Genomic DNA, 17,716 nt, shown 5'->3' with positions numbered 1-17,716 from the left:
TCTGCCTTTACCTTTTCCACCTGTTGCCCCTCCCCCTCTACCATGCTTCCTGTTGGACAGCATAGCCCAGCCCAACACTTCAACCATCACCCAGTAGTGTTCCAGGACAGCTTCAATGCAACCACTGTCCCCCTCATCCTCCTCCCCTCCATCACTCCTCCCCCCATTTCCTGCCCCTCTTCCTTCATTCCATCATCTCTCCCAACCTCCTTCGCCTCTTCCCCTTCCCCTCCCCACGCCAACCCCTTCCCTGAACAAGAATTCAATGTCCTGCAGACTGTTTTCTGAATTTTTAATGGAAAGGGATATAGAAATCAGGTTGTTGCAGCAGGATACAGACTTGGTCATTGTGCGCTCTTCTTATTTCCATCACCATGGGACTAGGAATAAATGCTGCTGTGCGGAAACACAGGGATTACTGATCCAGTGCACCATGTTACTGAATTTGGCTGGGCTGTCAAGAGAAAGCAGTGAGCAAAGCTGGCTATATAAGACCCTCGTCAAGCTATATAAGACCCTCGTCAGACCCCACTTGGAGTACTGTACTCAGTTCTGGTCGCCTCACTATAGGAAGGATGTGGAAAAGATTGAAAGGGCGCAGAGGAGATTTACAAGGATGTTGCCTGGATTGAGTGGCATGCCTTATGAGGATAGGCTGAGGGAGCTCGGTCTTTTCTCCTTGGAGAGACGTAGGATGAGAGGAGACCTAATAGAGGTGTATAAGATGTTGAGAGGCATAGATCGGGTGGACTCTCAGAGGCTTTTTCCCAGGGTGGAAACGGCTGCTACGAGAGGACACATGTTTAAGGTGCTTGGGAGTAGGTACATGGGAAATGTTAGGGGGAAGTTTTTCACACAGAGGGTGGTGGGCGAGTGGAATTGGCTGCCGTCAGGGGTGGTGGAGGCGAACTCAATAGGGTCTTTTAAGAGACTCCTGGATGAGTACATGGAGCTTAATAGGATGGAGGGTTATAGGTAGGTCTAGAAGGTAGGGATGTGTTCGGCACAACTTGTGAGCCGAAGGGCCTGTTTGTGCTGTAGTTTTTCTATGTTTCTATCTCCCCACATGGAGGGGCACTCCATCCAGCAAACAGCTCAGAACCAATCCCGCTAAAATCTGGGGAAGAGGCTGTCCCTCAGTTGTTAACACTCTGTGAAAAAAGGTTGTGTCTATTACTTTCATTAATTGGAGCTTCCTGTAACACGCCTTTTGTGTTAATGATGCTGTATAATTAATTACAAGTTGTTGGTTTTGACCTTGAAGGACTTTTTGAAGTCACTTTTGTAGAAAACACAGCCAATTTTGCAGAACAAGCTCCCTCTGTCAATGGACAGACATGTCTGATCCATGCTAATTGAGGGAAAACTATTGACCAGGATACCGGGGGGAACTCCCATGCTTTTCATAGAATCCCTTTGGTGCAGAAGGAAGCCATTTGGCCCATCGAGCCTATACCGACAACAATCACACCCAGGTCCGATTGTCAAACCCCATGCGTTTACCCTGCTAATCTTCCTGACACTAAGGGGCAATTCAGCATGGCCACTACACCTAACCTACACATCTTTGGAGTGTGGGAGAAAACGAGCACCTGGAGGAAATCCATGCAGACACGTGGGAGCATGCAAACTCCACATGCACGGTGACCCAAGGCCAGAATTGAACCCAGGTCCGTGGTGCTGTGAGGCAGCAGTGCTAACCACTGTGCTACCGTGCTGTCTCTTCTTTGAATAATGTCCCCCTGAGACAGCTGACAGATCCCTGGTTTGAGGATTTATCCGAAAGTTATCACCTCCAATAACGCAGCCCTCTTTCAGAATTGCACCAGTGACAACGTGGATTATACATCCAGGTTTTTGGAGTAGTTGTTCAACCTACGACCTTCTGAATCATGATACCTGGTCACCTTGACTGGTAACTGATATTTTTAATGCAATGGTGAGTTTTGAATTAACATTATTTGCACTCCTCATCAAGAAACAAAATCACAACAGGACAGATTCACAAGAATATCAAATCTCAAAATGTAGAAAATAGGAGCAGGAGGAGGCCATTTCGCCCTTTGAGCCTGCTCCATCATTCATTGTGATCATGGTTGATCATTCAACTAAATAGCCTGATCCTGCCTTCCCCCATATCTTTTGATATATTTAGCCTCAAGAGTTGTATCCAGCTCCTTGAAATCACACAACGTTTTGGTTGCGAATTCCACAGATTCGCCACTCTGGGTGAAGAAACTGCAATATTGCATGTTTTCAAGAAGCAGTGAGGTATAGCTCTTGGGATCAAAGGGTATGGGGGAAGATGGGATCAGACTATTGAGTTGTTTATTTATTAGTGTCACAAGTAGGCTTACATTAACACTGCAATGAAGTTACTGTGAAAATCCCCTAGTCGCCACTCTCTGGCGCCTGTTCGGGTACACTGAGGGAGAATTTAGCATGGCCAATGCACCCAAACCAGCATGTCTTTGGGAGGAAATTGGAGCACCCGGGAAGAACATACAAACTCTGCACAGACAGTGACCCAAGGCCAGGAATTGAATCCGGGTCCCTGGACGCTGTGAGGCAGCAGTGCTAACCACTGTGCCACCGATGATCAGCCATGATCATAATGAATGGCAGAGCAGGCCGAAAGGGCCAAATTGCCTCCTCCTGCTCCTATTTTCTATGTTTCAATGCTAAATTGCCCCTTAGTGTGCAAAGATTTGTAGGTTAGGGGGATTAGTGGGTGAAATGCAAAGGGTGATGGGGTTAGGCCTGGGTAAGATGCTTTTTCAGAGAAACGGTGCAGACTCAATGGGCTGAATAGCCTCCTTCCACACTGTAGGGATTCTACAATTCTATCGTCATCCATAGAAGCTGTCCATAGAAGATTCACTTTGATCAGAGAATGCTACGTATTCTGGTTGCATGACCTGCCCAACCCTGCTTGCTGAGCATGTGTGTGTCTGGTACATACTTAGTCCTGTCATCTGATCTTCAAAAACTTCCTGACGTCATTCAACTGAAAGTAGTTGAGCTTCTTGGCATGACATTGTGACACAGTCCAAATCTGTGCCTTTCAGTTTGGTATGTGTACTTAGTCTCCTTTCTACCCACACTGATGTTCGAAGTCTGTCGAAGACGACACTGTTTTTGGCCATTCTTGTATGCACCTCACTGTCAACATGGACAGCTCGAAAGAGTGCACTGCAAGATAAGTGTCCGTATCCACTGCTGACAGGTTTTGGACATGGATTGAAACTCTGGATTCAGACTAGATCTCTCCTGGAGTAGGCTGTGTTGTGTATTGTTGTCTTGCCTGGATGCTGTACTTTGCAAGCCAGTGCATGGGATTGCAGGATCCATGTTTTCTTATTATTGTGATGCCTGCAGCAATAAGCCAGCTGCAATGTTAATCTGTGTTTATTTGTGTACCGGTTGATACTGAAAGGTACCAGCACCAAAAACATTACAAACTAGTCCATTATTTTAGGTTTCTTCATGCTAATCATAAGGCCTGAAGCTACACTACATGTCCCGTTCTGAACAGTCATCAGGAAATCGTGTAGACCTTGTTCTTTGTCTGGAATGGTCTCAGATCGAGCAGCTTCCCATCCAAGTAATATCATATTTTGATGGCAGAGGGGGTTGGGCACAAGCATGCAGTCCTGTTTCATTGGGAATCTCAGAATCACAGAATACTACAGTGCAGAAGAGGCCCTTCGGCCCATCGAGTTTGCACCGACGCATGAAATGCCCTGACCCGCCCACCTAATTGCACTTGCCAGCACTTGGCCCATAGGCTTGAATGTTATAGCGTGCCAAGTACTCATCCAGGTACTTTTTAAAGGATGTCAGGATCCTGCCTCCACCACCCTCCCAAGCAGCGCATTCCAGACGGTCACCGCCCTCTGGGTAAAAAACGTTATCCTCAAATCCACACTAAATCTCCCACCCCTCACTTTTAACTTCTGTCTCCTCGTAACTGACCCCTCACCTAAGGGGAACAGCTGCTCCCTATCCACCCTGTCCATGCCTCATAATCTTGAACACCTCAATCAGGTCGTCCCTCAGTCTTCTCTGCTCCAACAAAAACAACCCAAGCTTATCCAACCTCTCTTTATAACTTAAATGTTCCATCCCAGGCAGCATCCTGATAAATCTCCTCTGCACCCCCTCCAGTGCATTCACTTCCTTCCTATAATGTGGCGACCAGAACTGCACACAGTATTCCAGCTGTGGCCTCATCAAAGTTCTATACAACTCCATCATGACCTCTCTGCTTTTCTAATCTATACCCCGATTGATAAAGGCGAGTGTGTCATATGCCTTTTTCACCATCTTATTAACTTTCTTTTCCGCCTTCAGAGATCTATGGACAAACATGCCAAGGTCCCTTTGTTCTTCGGAACTTTCCAGTATCAGACCTTTCATAGTATACTTCCTTGTCAAATTACTCCTTCCAAAGTGCATCACCTCACACTTTTCTGGGTTAAATTCCATCTGCCACTTATCTGCCTATTTGACCATCTTGTCTACATCTTCCTGTAACCCAAGACACTCAACCACACTGTTAACCACCCGGCCAATCTTTGTGTCATCGGCAACCTTACTGATCCTACCCCCCACATAGTCATCTATGTCAATTATATAAATGACAAACAATAGGGGGCCCAGCACGAATCCCTGTGGGACACCACTGGTCACTGGCCTCCAGTCACTATGTGGAGATGCCGGCGTTGGACTGGGGTAAACACAGTAAGAGTTTTAACAACACCAGGTTAAAGTCCAACAGGTTTATTTGGTAGCAAATGCCATTCGCTTTCGGAGCGCTGCTCCTTCGTCAGATGGAGTGGAAATCTGGAGCAGAAGACTCACCAAATCAAGAACACAGTGAACATGCCATAATGGAACTCTTAAACATTGTAATCTGTATGTTACTAATCACACCAACATCATTCTGAACCTGTATCTTTCTACAAGAGTGGATCAAAGACTGGAGCCAACTGTCCTGATACAGTTCACCCTCCCTCAAGTGTCAGAATGTTTCTAACTCACATTCGAACTCAATGATTCTGAGCTGGATAGATTCGAGACAGAGGTATCTACTATGGATGTGTTGATTTGAGACACTCTCACTGTCTATAAACACCCACATACTGCATTCCAGACACTTTGCCGCATCTTAGTCTAGATTATTCCACCCCTCTGGACTCTCCTTTCCCAACCTAAACCCCTCCTGTCCCCTCATCTCCCCATCCTCTCATCTCCCATTCCCTTCCCTCCCTCCTGTTGATTCACTTCATTCATCCCCATATCCCTCTTCCCCACCTCGACCTCCTCTCCTTCACATATCCCAACCTAACCGCCTCCTCCCCTCCCACAGCTACGTACTCACCCTTCAAACACCTTCCTCCCCACAACTACCCTTCAACCCAACCTAACCCTCTCCTCCTCCCCTCTCACCCACTTGTCCTCTTCTTCATTCACCTGTGTTCCCTCCCCACTGCCCCTCCAGCTCCAATTCCAAATCCAGCTCTTCACTTGCAGCTTGACTCCCTTCATCCTTCTCTTCCTCCCCATTTCCCCTCTACCTCCTTCCTCCCTTCCATCCCCTTCCCCTCATCCTCTCTCTTCTTCTCTCCCTCTCCACCTTCCCTTTACGAAACCCGATCTCTCTCTCTCCCTCCCTCCCTTCACTTCCTTCCACCTTCTCTTCGCATTCCCTTCCTCCCACTCCCCTATTCATTCCTCCCACCCACTCCTTCTTCCCCTCAATGCTCTCCCCCTCTGATTCCTCCTCCTTCCTGCCTCCTCTCTTCCCCTCTCGCCCTCCCCTGCACCTCTTCCTCCTTCTTCAACTCACCACCATTTCCCCCAATAAACCCAATTTCAATGGAATAACTGGGCCCTTCCGTAAGACCCATCAGGCAGTATTTAATGGAGGCATCAGAGGTTGCGCCCACTGGCTGGAGAGCCAGCAAAGGCCCCACATCATTTCCACTGGGAAAGTGCTGCTGGATTTAGTGTCAATCAAGCACTTAACTATGCAATGGTGACCCTTCCCTGGAATTCAGGACCCTGAGGGTGGATAACCCACCTATCCCAGCTCTGTCGGTCAATGAGAGGCAAGGAAAATTGTGCATTGACATGACAACGGGAGAGGTGGCTGCTACTAGTAATGCATCGATCTAGCGCCGGCTCACCGAGCATCCAAGCTACAGGTGATTGATGGAGTGCTGGGGGTTGTGGGGTGGGGATTTTTAAAAATTCATTTGGGACATGGTCGTCGCTAGCTGGCCAGCATTTATTGTCCATCCCTAGTTGCCCCTGGAGAGCAGTTGAGAGTCAGCCACATTGCTGTGGCTCTGGAGTCACATGTAGGTCAGACCAGGTAAGGACCACAGATTTCCTTCCCTAAAGGAAATTAGTGAACCAGATGGGTTTTTACGACAATGGTTTCATGGTCATCAGGAGATTCTTAATTCCAGATTTAATTTATTGAATTCAAATTCCACCATCTGCCGTGGTGGGATTCGAACCCAGGTCCCCAGAACATTAGCTGAGTTTCTGGATTAATAATCTAGCGATAATACCACGAGGCCATCGCCTCCCCTAAATTGTAGGCAGGGGCTCAGCAGCAAGGCAGGAGGGCGCTTTTCAACAATGCTGGGAGGGTGACTGGAACCACGTCCCACCACAAAATCCATCTTGGGACAAGGCTTTAAATTCTCCTCATGGTGAATACACCAGCACCAACCACCCACATATAAATATGATGGCTATGATAACCCCAGGACTTGCATGCAATCACTGATTGACCTCCTTGCACGACTCGTTGAATACGAGCTCCCTGGGGATTGGTAATTAACTCACCAGGTGGAGCTCGTATACCGAGCCCTGTATAAAGCAGGCCCGAGTGGGTCCATCATTCCATTGTCCTGGTTGGGACATGTTTGTGTTCACCACAGGCTTGTGGTTTTGCTTTACTTTATTTTATGCAATAAAGCACTGTTCCTTTACAGCTGATTCCTGGAGTTATTACAGTGGTGAAATCCTGAACTCCACTGTCACCAATAAATCAGTATCACAGAGGAGAGTAACCGTTTGAAAGAGCACAAGTTAACGGTACAGCAGATTGTGTATAATATAAACTTGCTTAGGGAAAAGACGACAGCAACATTTCCTTTCGTCAAACTACATGATGTGGAGAGCCAAAAGTCCAGCATCTCTGTCCGCTAACCTAAAAATCAAAGTGTCAGTTGAGCAACTCATGCGTAGCCAGGAGCTCCAAGTAGTTCAAGGTTTAGACGGGGATCTACTCAAACCTGTTCTCTATTGAGGACACAATATTGTTTGAATTTCCTGTTTTTGCACTGATCCTAATCTCTTTTGCAAGTTGCAGCAGTGAACTGGAGCTAGTCCGTTCAGCTGGCCAGAATTCCTGGATTAAACCTTCAACAAGTTTCAGAATTTGTATCCAGTTTAAGAATGGATTCAGCCACCTGAAAATATCCAAAGCAAAATATTGCTTCAATGCAGAGGAAGTGGAAGGGACAAAGAATAAAAATCACTATCATCGCCTCAGTGGAACTCTAATTAATTCAATTAACAAGAGCAATCCAACAGAAATAATTGTGGCATCTAAAAATGAGTTAGAGACCATAAGACCATAACACATAGGAACAGGATGAGACCATCTGGCCTATCGAGTCTGCTCAGCCATTCAATCATGGTTGATATGTTTCTCAATCCCATTCTCCTGTCTTCTTCCCGTACCCTTTGATTCCCTTACCAATCAAGAACCTATCTATCTCTGTCTTAAATACACTCAATAACCCAGCCTCTACAGCCTTCTTCGGCAATGAATTCCATAGAATCACACCCTCGAGCTGAACACATTCCTCCTCATCTTGGTTCCAAAGGATCGTCCCTTTACCCTGAGACAGTGCCTTCATGTCCTAGTCTCTCCAACTAATGGAAACATCTCCAGTCCACTCTATCCAGGCTTTTCAGAATTCTGTAAGTGTCAATGAGATCCCCCCTTGTCCTTCTAAACACCATCAAATACAGGCCCAGAGTTCTCAAATGCTCCTCATATATCAGCGCGCATGGAAATGTCTCCCAGTAAGAGTCAGTGCATGTGCAACTGTCCCCCAGTGAGAGTCAGTGTGTGGAAATGTCCCCCACTCAGAGTCAGTGTGTGTGGAACTGTACCCCAGTGAGAGTCAGTGTGTTGTGAACTGTACCCCAGTGAGAGTCAGTGCGTGTGGAACTGTACCCCAGTGAGAGTCAGTGTATGTGGAACAGTATCCCAGTGAGAGTCAGTGCATGTGAAACTGTACCCCAGTGAGAGTCAGTGTGTGGGGAACTGTATCCCAGTGAGAGTCAGTGTGTGTGTAACTGTACCCGAGTGAGAGTCAGTGTGTGTGGAACTGTACCCCAATGAGAGTGAGTGCGTATGGAACTGTATCCCAGTGACTCAGTGCGTGTGGAACTGTCCCCCAGTGAGAGTCAGTGTGTGTGGAACTGTACCCCAGTGAGAGTCAGTGCGTGTGGAACTGTCCCCCAGTGAGAGTCAGTGTGTGTGGAACTGTACCCCAATGAGAGTGAGTGGGTATGGAACTGTATCCCAGTGACTCAGTGCGTGTGGAACTGTACCCCAGTGAGAGTCAGTGCGTGTGGAACTGTCCCCCAGTGAGAGTCAGTGCGTGTGGAACTGTCCCCCAGTGAGAGTCAGTGTGTGTGGAACTGTACCCCAATGAGAGTGAGTGGGTATGGAACTGTATCCCAGTGACTCAGTGCGTGTGGAACTGTACCCCAGTGAGAGTCAGTGCGTGTGGAACTGTCCCCCAGTGAGAGTCAGTGTGTGTGGAACTGTATCCCAGTGAGAGTCAGTGTGTGTGGAACTGACCCCCAGTGAGAGTCAGTGTGTGTGGAACTGTCCCCCAGTGAGAGTCAGTGTGTGAGGAACTGTACCCAAGTGAGAGTCAGTGCGTGTGGAAATGTCCCCCAGTGAGAGTCAGTGTGTGTGGAACTGTACCCAAGTGAGAGTCAGTGTGTGTGGAACTGTACCCAAGTGAGAGTCAGTGTGTGTGGAAATGTCCCCCAGTGAGAGTCAGTGTGTGTGGAAATGTCCCCCAGTGAGAGTCAGTGTGTGTGCAACTGTACCCCAGTGGGAGTCAGTGAGTGTGGAACTGTCCCCCAGTGAGAGTCAGTGAGTGTGGAACTGTCCCCCAGTGAGTGTGGAACTGAACCCCAGTGAGAGTCAGCGTGTGGAACTGTACCCCAGTGTGGTGAACCACTGTAATACTGTCTGTATATGGGATATGCCTGGGCACGTCCCTGCTGCCTCAATCCAGGGCTCCGCCCTCCTCGGGGTATAAAGGTGGCTGCTCTCCGCCCCTTTTACTTCAGTTCGGGTTAGCCATCGGTTTGGGAGTGCTCCAGTTCTTGTTAATCATTGCGTCTTGGAAGTGCAGCAGAGAGGGAGAGATTCGCAAGAGGAGTGCTGCGGGTAAGCGCTGTTATTTTTTAACTTACTTTTTCGCGGGTTTTTTCTTTAATAATATCTAAACCCGGAAGTGGTCGCGCAGGGAGGTCTGGGAGAGAGAGATTTTTTTTTCCCCAATAAATTGGAACAGAGAGGAATCCCGATACTCTACACTTGTAGAGTATCCCACCCTCCCTCCTCCTCTAACCTAAAAAAAAAGACCCAGTGAGAGCAGGGCTTTGGAGAAAACAGGAGGAGGAAAGGTAAGTTTAAAATTTTCATTCACTTTTTTTTTCCCCGTGTGTTTAAAGGGGCAATTATGAGTGTGAGGCCAGTATGTTGTTCCCAATGTAGGATGTGGGAGGTCCTGGAGGCTCCTAGCCTCCCGGACGACCATATCTGTGCTGGGTGTGTTGAGCTGCGGTTCCTAAGGGACCATGTTAGGGAACTGGAATTGCAGCTCGAGGACCTTCGCCGGGTTAGGGATAGTGAGGAGGTAATTGACAGGAGCTATCGGCAGGTGGTCACACCGGGACCACGGGAGGAGGGTAACTGGGTAACAGTGAGGAAGGAGAAAGCTCGGTTGATGGTGAGCACCCCGGTGGATGTGCCCCTTAATAATAAGTACTCCTGTCTGAGTACTACTGGGGTGGACAGCCCACCTGGGGGAAGCAGCGGTGGCAGTGTCTCTGGAGCTGAGCCTGGCCCAGTAGTGCAAAAGGGTAAGGAAAGGAGGGTAGTGCTAATTGGGGACTCTACGGTGAGGGGGTCAGATAGGCGTTTTTGCGGACACAGACGGGACTCTCGGATGGTGGTTTGCCTCCCTGGTGCAGGGGTCCGGGATGTCTCTGGTCGAGTCCCAGAAATCCTGAAGGGGGAGGGAGAGGAGCCGAAGGTCGTGATGCATATAGGTACTGCTGACATAGGTAGGAAGAGGGAAGGGGTCATGAAAAGAGAATATAGGGAGTTAGGTAGACAGCTGAGAAAGAGGAATGCAAAGGTAGTAATCTCGGGATTGCTGCCTGTGCCGTGGGAGAGTGAGAACAGGAATCGGTGGAGAATGAATGCGTGGCTGAGGGACTGGAGCAAGGGACAAGGATTTGGGTACTTGGATCATTGGGACCTCTTTAGGGGCAGGTGTGACCTGTTTAAAAAAGACGGGTGGCACTTGAATCCCAGGGGGACCAATATCCTGGCGGGAAGGTTGGCTAAGGCTACTGGAGAGACTTTAAACTAGAAAGGTTGGGGGGAGGGAATCGAAATGAGGGGACTGAGAGCGAGGAGGTTAGCTCGCAAATAGATAAGGAATGTAAACAGGGTAAGAGGGAGGTTAGACGACTGATGGAGAAGGGAAGTGCTCAGGCTGAAGGTCTGAGATGTGTCTATTTTAATGCCAGGAGTGTAGTGAATAAAGTGGATGAGCTTAGAGCGTGGATTGCTGCTTCGAATTGTGATGTGGTGGCCATTACGGAGACTTGGATGTCTCAGGGACAGGACTGGGTGCTTCAGGTGCCGGGTTTTAGATGTTTCAGGAAGGACAGGGAGGGAGGCAAGAGAGGGGGGGGGAGTGGCACTGTTGATCAGGGATAGTGTCACGGCTGTAGAGAAGGTGGACGCCGTGGAGGGATTGACTACGGAGTCTCTGTGGGTGGAGGTTAGGAACAGGAAGGGGTCGGTAACGTTGCTGGGTGTTTTCTATAGGCCGCCCAATAGTAACAGAGATGTTGAGGAGCAGATGGGGAAACAGATCCTGGAGAGATGTAGGAATAACAGAGTTGTCGTGATGGGAGATTTTAATTTCCCAAACATAGATTGGAATATCCCTAGGGCTAGAGGTTTGGATGGAGAGGCGTTTGTTAGGTGTGTCCAGGAGAGTTTCCTGACACAGTATGTGGATAAGCCTACTAGAGGAGAGGCTGTACTTGATCTGGTGCTGGCTAATGAACCTGGACAGGTGGAGGATCTCTCGGTGGGTGAGCATCTTGGGGATAGCGATCATAATTCTATCTCCTTCACGATAGCATTGGAAAGAGATAGGATCAGGCAGGCTAGGAAAGTGTTTCTCTGGAGTAAAGGGAAATACAGTGTCATCAGGGAGGAAATTAGACGGGTAAATTGGAAGGAGGCATTCTTGGGGAAAAGTACCGAAGGAAAGTGGAGGATTTTCAAGGAATGTTTGTCTGGAGCTCTGCATGACAACGTTCCGATGAGACAGGGGGGTGTTGGTAGGGTACGGGAACCGTGGTGCACGAAGGTTGTGATGAACCTGGTGAATAAGAAAAGAGAGGCGTACAGAAGGTTCAGAGAGCTAGGAGGTGTTAAGGATTTAGAGGAGTATACGGGATGTAGGAAGGAGCTTAAGAAGGAAATTAGGAGAGCGAGAAGGGGTCATGAGAAGGCCTTGGCGGGTAAGATTAAGGAGAATCCCAAGGCTTTCTACAAATATGTCAAGAGTAAAAGGATGAGATGTGAAGGCATAGGACCCTTAAAAGGTGAAGGGGGAAAAGTTTGTGCGGAACCGTTAGAAATGGCGGAGCTGCTTAATGAATACTTTACCTCGGTATTCACGGTGGAAAGGGATCCGGGTGGTTGTACTGCTGGTTTGCGGTGGACAGAAAGGATCGAGCATGTGGACATAAAGAAAGAGGATGTGTTGGAACTATTGAATGGCATCAAGGTTGGTAAGTCGCCGGGACCGGATGGGATGTACCCCAGGTTACTGTGGGAGGCGAGGGAGGAGATTGCGGAGCCTTTGGCGATGGTCTTTGCATCGTCGATGGAGACGGGAGAGGTTCCGGAGGATTGGAGGATTGCAGATGTGGTCCCTATATTCAAGAAAGGGAACAGGGACAGCCCGGGAAATTACCGACCGGTGAGTCTAACCTCAGTGGTTGGTAAGTTGATGGAGAGGATCCTGAGAGACAGGATTTATGATCATCTAGAGAAGTTTAGTATGATCAAAAGTAGTCAGCACGGCTTTGTCAAGGGCAGGTCGTGCCTTACGAGCCTGGTTGAGTTCTTTGAAAATGTGACCAAACACATTGACGAAGGAAGAGCGGTGGATGTGGTCTATATGGACTTCAGCAAGGCGTTCGATAAGGTCCCCCATGCAAGACTTCTTGAGAAAGTGAGAGGGCATGGGATCCAAGGGGCTGTTGCCTTGTGGATCCAGAACTGGCTTGCCTGCAGAAGGCAGAGAGTGGCTGTGGAGGGGTCTTTCTCTGCATGGAGGTCAGTGACCAGTGGAGTGCCCCAGGGATCTGTTCTGAGACCCTTGCTGTTTGTCATTTTCATAAATGACCTGGATGAGGAAGTGGAGGGATGGGTTGGTAAGTTTGCTGACGACACCAAGGTAGGTGGTGTTGTGGATAGTTTGGAGGGATGTCAGAAGTTGCAGCGAGACATAGATAGAATGCAAGACTGGGCGGAGAAGTGGCAGATGGACTTCAACCCGGATAAGTGTGTGGTGATCCATTTTGGCAGATCCAATGGGATGAAGCAGCAGTATAATATGAAGGGTACCATTCTTAGCAGTGTAGAGGATCAGAAGGACCTTGGGGTCCGGGTCCATAGGACTCTTAAATCGGCCTCGCAGGTGGAGGATGCGGTCAAGAAGGCGTACGGCGTACTGGCCTTCATTAATCGAGGGATTGAGTTTAGGAGTCGGGAGATAATGCTGCAGCTTTATAGGACCCTGGTTAGACCCCACTTGGAGTACTGCGCGCAGTTCTGGTCACCTCATTACAGGAAAGATGTTGAAGCCATTGAAAGGGTGCAGAGGAGATTTACAAGGATGTTGCCTGGATTGGGGGGCATGCCTTATGAGGATAGGTTGAGGGAGCTTGGTCTCTTCTCCCTGGAGAGACGAAGGATGAGAGGTGACCTGATAGAGGTTTACAAGATGTTGAGAGGTCTGGATAGGGTAGACTCTCAGAGGCTATTTCCAAGGGCTGAAATGGTTGCTACGAGAGGACACAGGTTTAAGGTGCTGGGGGGTAGGTACAGAGGAGATGTCAGGGGTAAGTTTTTCACTCAGAGGGTGGTGGGTGAGTGGAATCGGCTGACGTCGGTGGTGGTGGAGGCAAACTCGTTGGGGTCTTTTAAGAGACTTCTGGATGAGTACATGGGATTTAATGGGATTGAGGGCTATAGATAGGCCTAGAGGTGGGGATGTGATCGGCGCAACTTGTGGGCCGAAGGGCCTGTTTGTGCTGTGGCTTTCTATGTTCTATGTTCTAAAAGCCTGTTGTTTCGCAACAACTAGTCTTTGGGTGAATCAATGGTGCATCAATTTTATTAACAAAATTTTTGAAATGGAGCAACTCCTGAAACCTGACAAATTGGATTTGGATCCGCAGGCAGTTGGCGCCTCAAACTCTTTTGATCACTGGCTGTGCTGTTTTGAGACCCTCATCACCTTCTCCTCCCCCGTCGTCGTAACAGACATTGACAAACTGCATGTGCTCCACGCCCATGTCAGCGCTCACGTCTTCGCGCTGATCCGAGACGCAGAGACTTACCAGGGGGCAATCGATCTCCTCAAGAGCCAGTACAACCGGCAGCCGAACGAGGTCTCCGCCAGACACCTGCTGGCCACTCACAGACAGCAGCCTGGGGAATCGACTGAGCAATTCCTGCGTGAACTGCGTGCACTCGGCAGAGCCTGCAACTGCAAGGCCGTTTCAACCGCCCAAAACGCCGACGACCTGATCAGAGATGCCTTTGTCGCGGGCATCAGGTCAACCTATATCCGGCAGCACCTGCTGGAACAAGGTGGGCTGGAACTGAAGAAAACTGTGGAACTTGCCGGCTCACTGGAGGTAGCGTTCCGGAACCTCGAGGCCTACACCCCTGACCATGAGGGCGCACCATGGACACCACGAACGCAGCCATCTCTGTACCCGGGAGGGCCGCAAACCTACACCACGCCCTGTCCCGACGCCGAACTGACCACTGCGGCAGTCCCCAGAGGCCCGAGGTGCTACTTCTGCGGCCTGCAGAAGCACCCACGACGACGCTGCCCGGCGAAAGACGCAATCTGCTCTGGTTGCGGTAAGAAGGGTCATTACCTGAAAGTTTGCAGGGCAAAATTGGCCCCCAGGCCCAGCAGCGCCGCGTGCGATCCGCGGGAGGGACGGCCTTCGACTGGGTGCGATCCGCGGGTGCCACCATTTTGGACGCCAGCGGCCGCGTGCGACCCACGGAGGCCGCCACCTTGGACGCCATCAGCCACGTGTGACCCACGGAGGCCGCCATCTTGGACACCACCAGCCACGTGCGACCCACGGGAGCCGCCATCTTGGGTGACGTCAGCCAAGTCACGGGGGCCGCCATTTTGGGAACCGTCCACCGCATTGCCTAATCCGACAGTGGCCTCAGTCGCTTTGGACCAGTCCAGGCCTCACCAGCTCGCCTGGTCGATGATGGACATCAAGGTAAACGGCCACACTACTAACTGCTTATTTGATAGTGGGAGTACGGAGAGTTTCATCCACCCTAACACAGTGAGTCGCTACGCACTGCCAGTACAGCCAATGCAGCAATCAATCTCCATGGCTTCGACGTCCCGGTCAGTGAATGTCCTCGGGTACTGTGTAGCAAATCTGACTGTACGGGGCACGGTGTACGACAAGTACAGGCTCCTCGTGCTGCCACAGCTCTGCGCTGCCGTACTACTGGGGCTACATTTCATGTGCCACCTTGGGAGCGTCACTATGGTGTATAATGGGCCTTTTCCCCCAATCTCCGTCCAAAATCCACAGCTAACAGACCAGCCACCGCGCACCACCTGTGGTCTCTCGACCCTCAAAGTCGCCCCTCCCTCGCTTTTTGAGCACCTCACCCCCGACTGGCAGATGGTAACTAGTGGCATGCCGCAGGGATCGGTACTCGGGCCTCAACTATTTACCATTTATATAGGCGATCTGGAGGAGGGGACTGAGTGTAGGGTAACAAAGTTTGCAGACGACACAAAGATAAGTGGAAAAGTGAATCATGTGGAGGGCGTAGAAGGTCTGCAGAGAGATTTGGACAGGCTGAGTGAGTGCGCGAGGATCTGGCAGATGGGAGTATAACGTTAACAAATGCGAGGTTATTCACTTTGGAAGAAATAATAGCAAACTGGATTATTATCGAAATGGAAACAAATTACAACATGCTGCTGTGCAGAGGGACCTGGGGGTCCTTGTGCATGAGACGCAAAAACCCAGTCTGCAGGTGCAACAGGTGATCAAGAAGGCAAATGGGATGTTGGCCTATATCGCGAGGGGGATAGAATATAAAAGCAGAGATGTCTTGCTGCATCTGTACAGGGCATTGGTGAGGCCGCAGCTGGAATAGTGTGTGCAGTATTGGTCCCCTTATTTGCGGAAGGACATATTGGCCTTGGAGGGAGTGCAGAGAAGGTTCACCAGGTTGATACCAGAGATGAGGGGTGTTGATTATGAGGAGAGACTGAGCAGATTGGGTTTGTATTCGTTGGAATTTAGAAGGCTGAGGGGGGATCTTATAGGGACCTATAAGATAATGAAGGGGCTGGATATGATTGATTCTGGGAGGTTGAGTCTTAGTATAAAAGGCAGTTACCTGGGGGTTCGACCTCTTTGTTGACTGGAGTGAGACTGGAGGAGAGAGTCTTAGCAGGAGTGCTGAGAGTAAGCAAAGAAGTGATTTAATTATTCATTTAAGGGTATTCCTTGTATATTTCGCGGGCTTTTTTCAGGGTTTTGAATTGAGGAAGTGAGGTCAGCTGAAGGGGATTCTGGGAGGTTGAGTCTTAGTATAAAAAGCAGTTACCTGGGGCGTTCGCCGGAAGCATAAAAAGCCGGCTGCACTATACAGCGGGCGGCGTCGGGAGCGGGCAGTGGAGTGAGTGGGAAGCAGAGTGTGAACTATAAGGGCTTTGGCTCACAGGGCTTAGGCTGAAAGGGCGAGGCAAGGCTAGTTATTTTTTATCCAACCCTATAAAGGATAAGGGCAGGTATGAGTGATCGGCCAGTTCAGTGCTTCCGATGTGGGATGTGGGAGTTCCTGCAAACACCTAGCTTCCCAGAGGTTCACATATGTGCCAGGTGCGTGGAACTGCAGCTCTTGAGGGACCGTGTCATGGAACTGGAGCTGCAGATCGCTGACCTTAGTCTCGTCAGGGAAAATGGGAGAAAAATTGACAGGAGTTATAGGCAACTAGTTACACCGGGGCATCGGGAGGAAGACACGTGGGTCACAGTTAGGAGGAGAAAAGGGCAGAAGGGTAAAGTACCAGGGAGTACTCCAGTGGCGGTCTCTCAAAATAGGAAGGGCTTGGTGACAGGTGTGAGAGGGGAGGGGAGTGAACAGTTAGAAGAGGGGTCACCTGTGGTTGTCCCACTCCAAAACAGGTATATTGTTTTGGATAGTGTGGAGGAGTGTGCCTCTCCAGGGGTAAGACACAGTGACCAGGTCACTGGCACACAGTCAGGCTCTGTGGCCCGGAAAGGGAAGAGAGGGGTTAGGAGAGCGATAGTGGTGGGGGATGCATCAGTTAGAGGCACAGACAGGCGATTCTGTGGGTGCGAACGGGACTCCAGGATGGTAGTCTGCCTACCTGGTGCTGGGGTCACGGATGTCTCCGAGCGGATAGGAGGCATATTAAAAGGGGAAGATAAAGAAACGGATGTCATTATACACATTGGTGGAAATGACGTAGATAGGAAGAGTAGGGGGATCCTAAGAGAGCAATTCAGGGAGTTGGGAAATAGGTTAAAAAGTAGGGTCACTAGGGTGGCCATCTCTGGGCTGCTCCCAATGCCTCGTGCCAGTGAGGCTAAGAATAGGGAGTTGGTACAAATGAATGCCTGGCTAAAGGACTGGTCCAGGAGAGAGGGCTTCATTTTCATAGATCAATGGGAAGTTTTCAGGAGAGGATGGCACCTGTACAAGAGGGAGGGGTCACAACTAAGTTGGAAGGGCACAAATATCCTGGCTGGGAGCTTTGCTAGTGCAGTTCGGGGGGGTTTAAACTAGTATGGCAGGGGGGTGGGGATCAAAATATTAGGTCTACAAGTGTGGAGGCTGGGGACGAGCTTGGGGCTGGGCCAAGGCAGGCAAAGGAGAAGAGCACTCTGGTGGAGGACGACCTCACTGGACCTGGAGGTCTGGAGTGCTTATACTTCAATGCAAGGAGCGTAGCAGGTACGACAGACGAACTTGGGGCCTTAATGCGCACGAGGAATTTGGATGTGGTTGCGGTGACAGAGACTT

At 49.7% G+C, this 17,716-nt stretch overlaps 1 protein-coding gene across 8 annotated transcripts in view; it reads right to left on the bottom strand.

The window, feature by feature from the left end:
- Positions 1 to 17,716, bottom strand: part of exd3 (exonuclease 3'-5' domain containing 3) — a 637,814-nt gene that overhangs the window by 481,843 nt on the left and 138,255 nt on the right. The gene's annotated exons all lie outside the window — the stretch shown is intronic.

The sequence above is a fragment of the Mustelus asterias genome, chromosome 13 (assembly GCF_964213995.1).
Source record: "Mustelus asterias chromosome 13, sMusAst1.hap1.1, whole genome shotgun sequence".
Lineage (NCBI taxonomy): Eukaryota > Metazoa > Chordata > Chondrichthyes > Carcharhiniformes > Triakidae > Mustelus > Mustelus asterias.
Note: the sequence above shows the minus strand (reverse complement) of the source record. Positions and strands in the feature narration are given on the sequence as shown.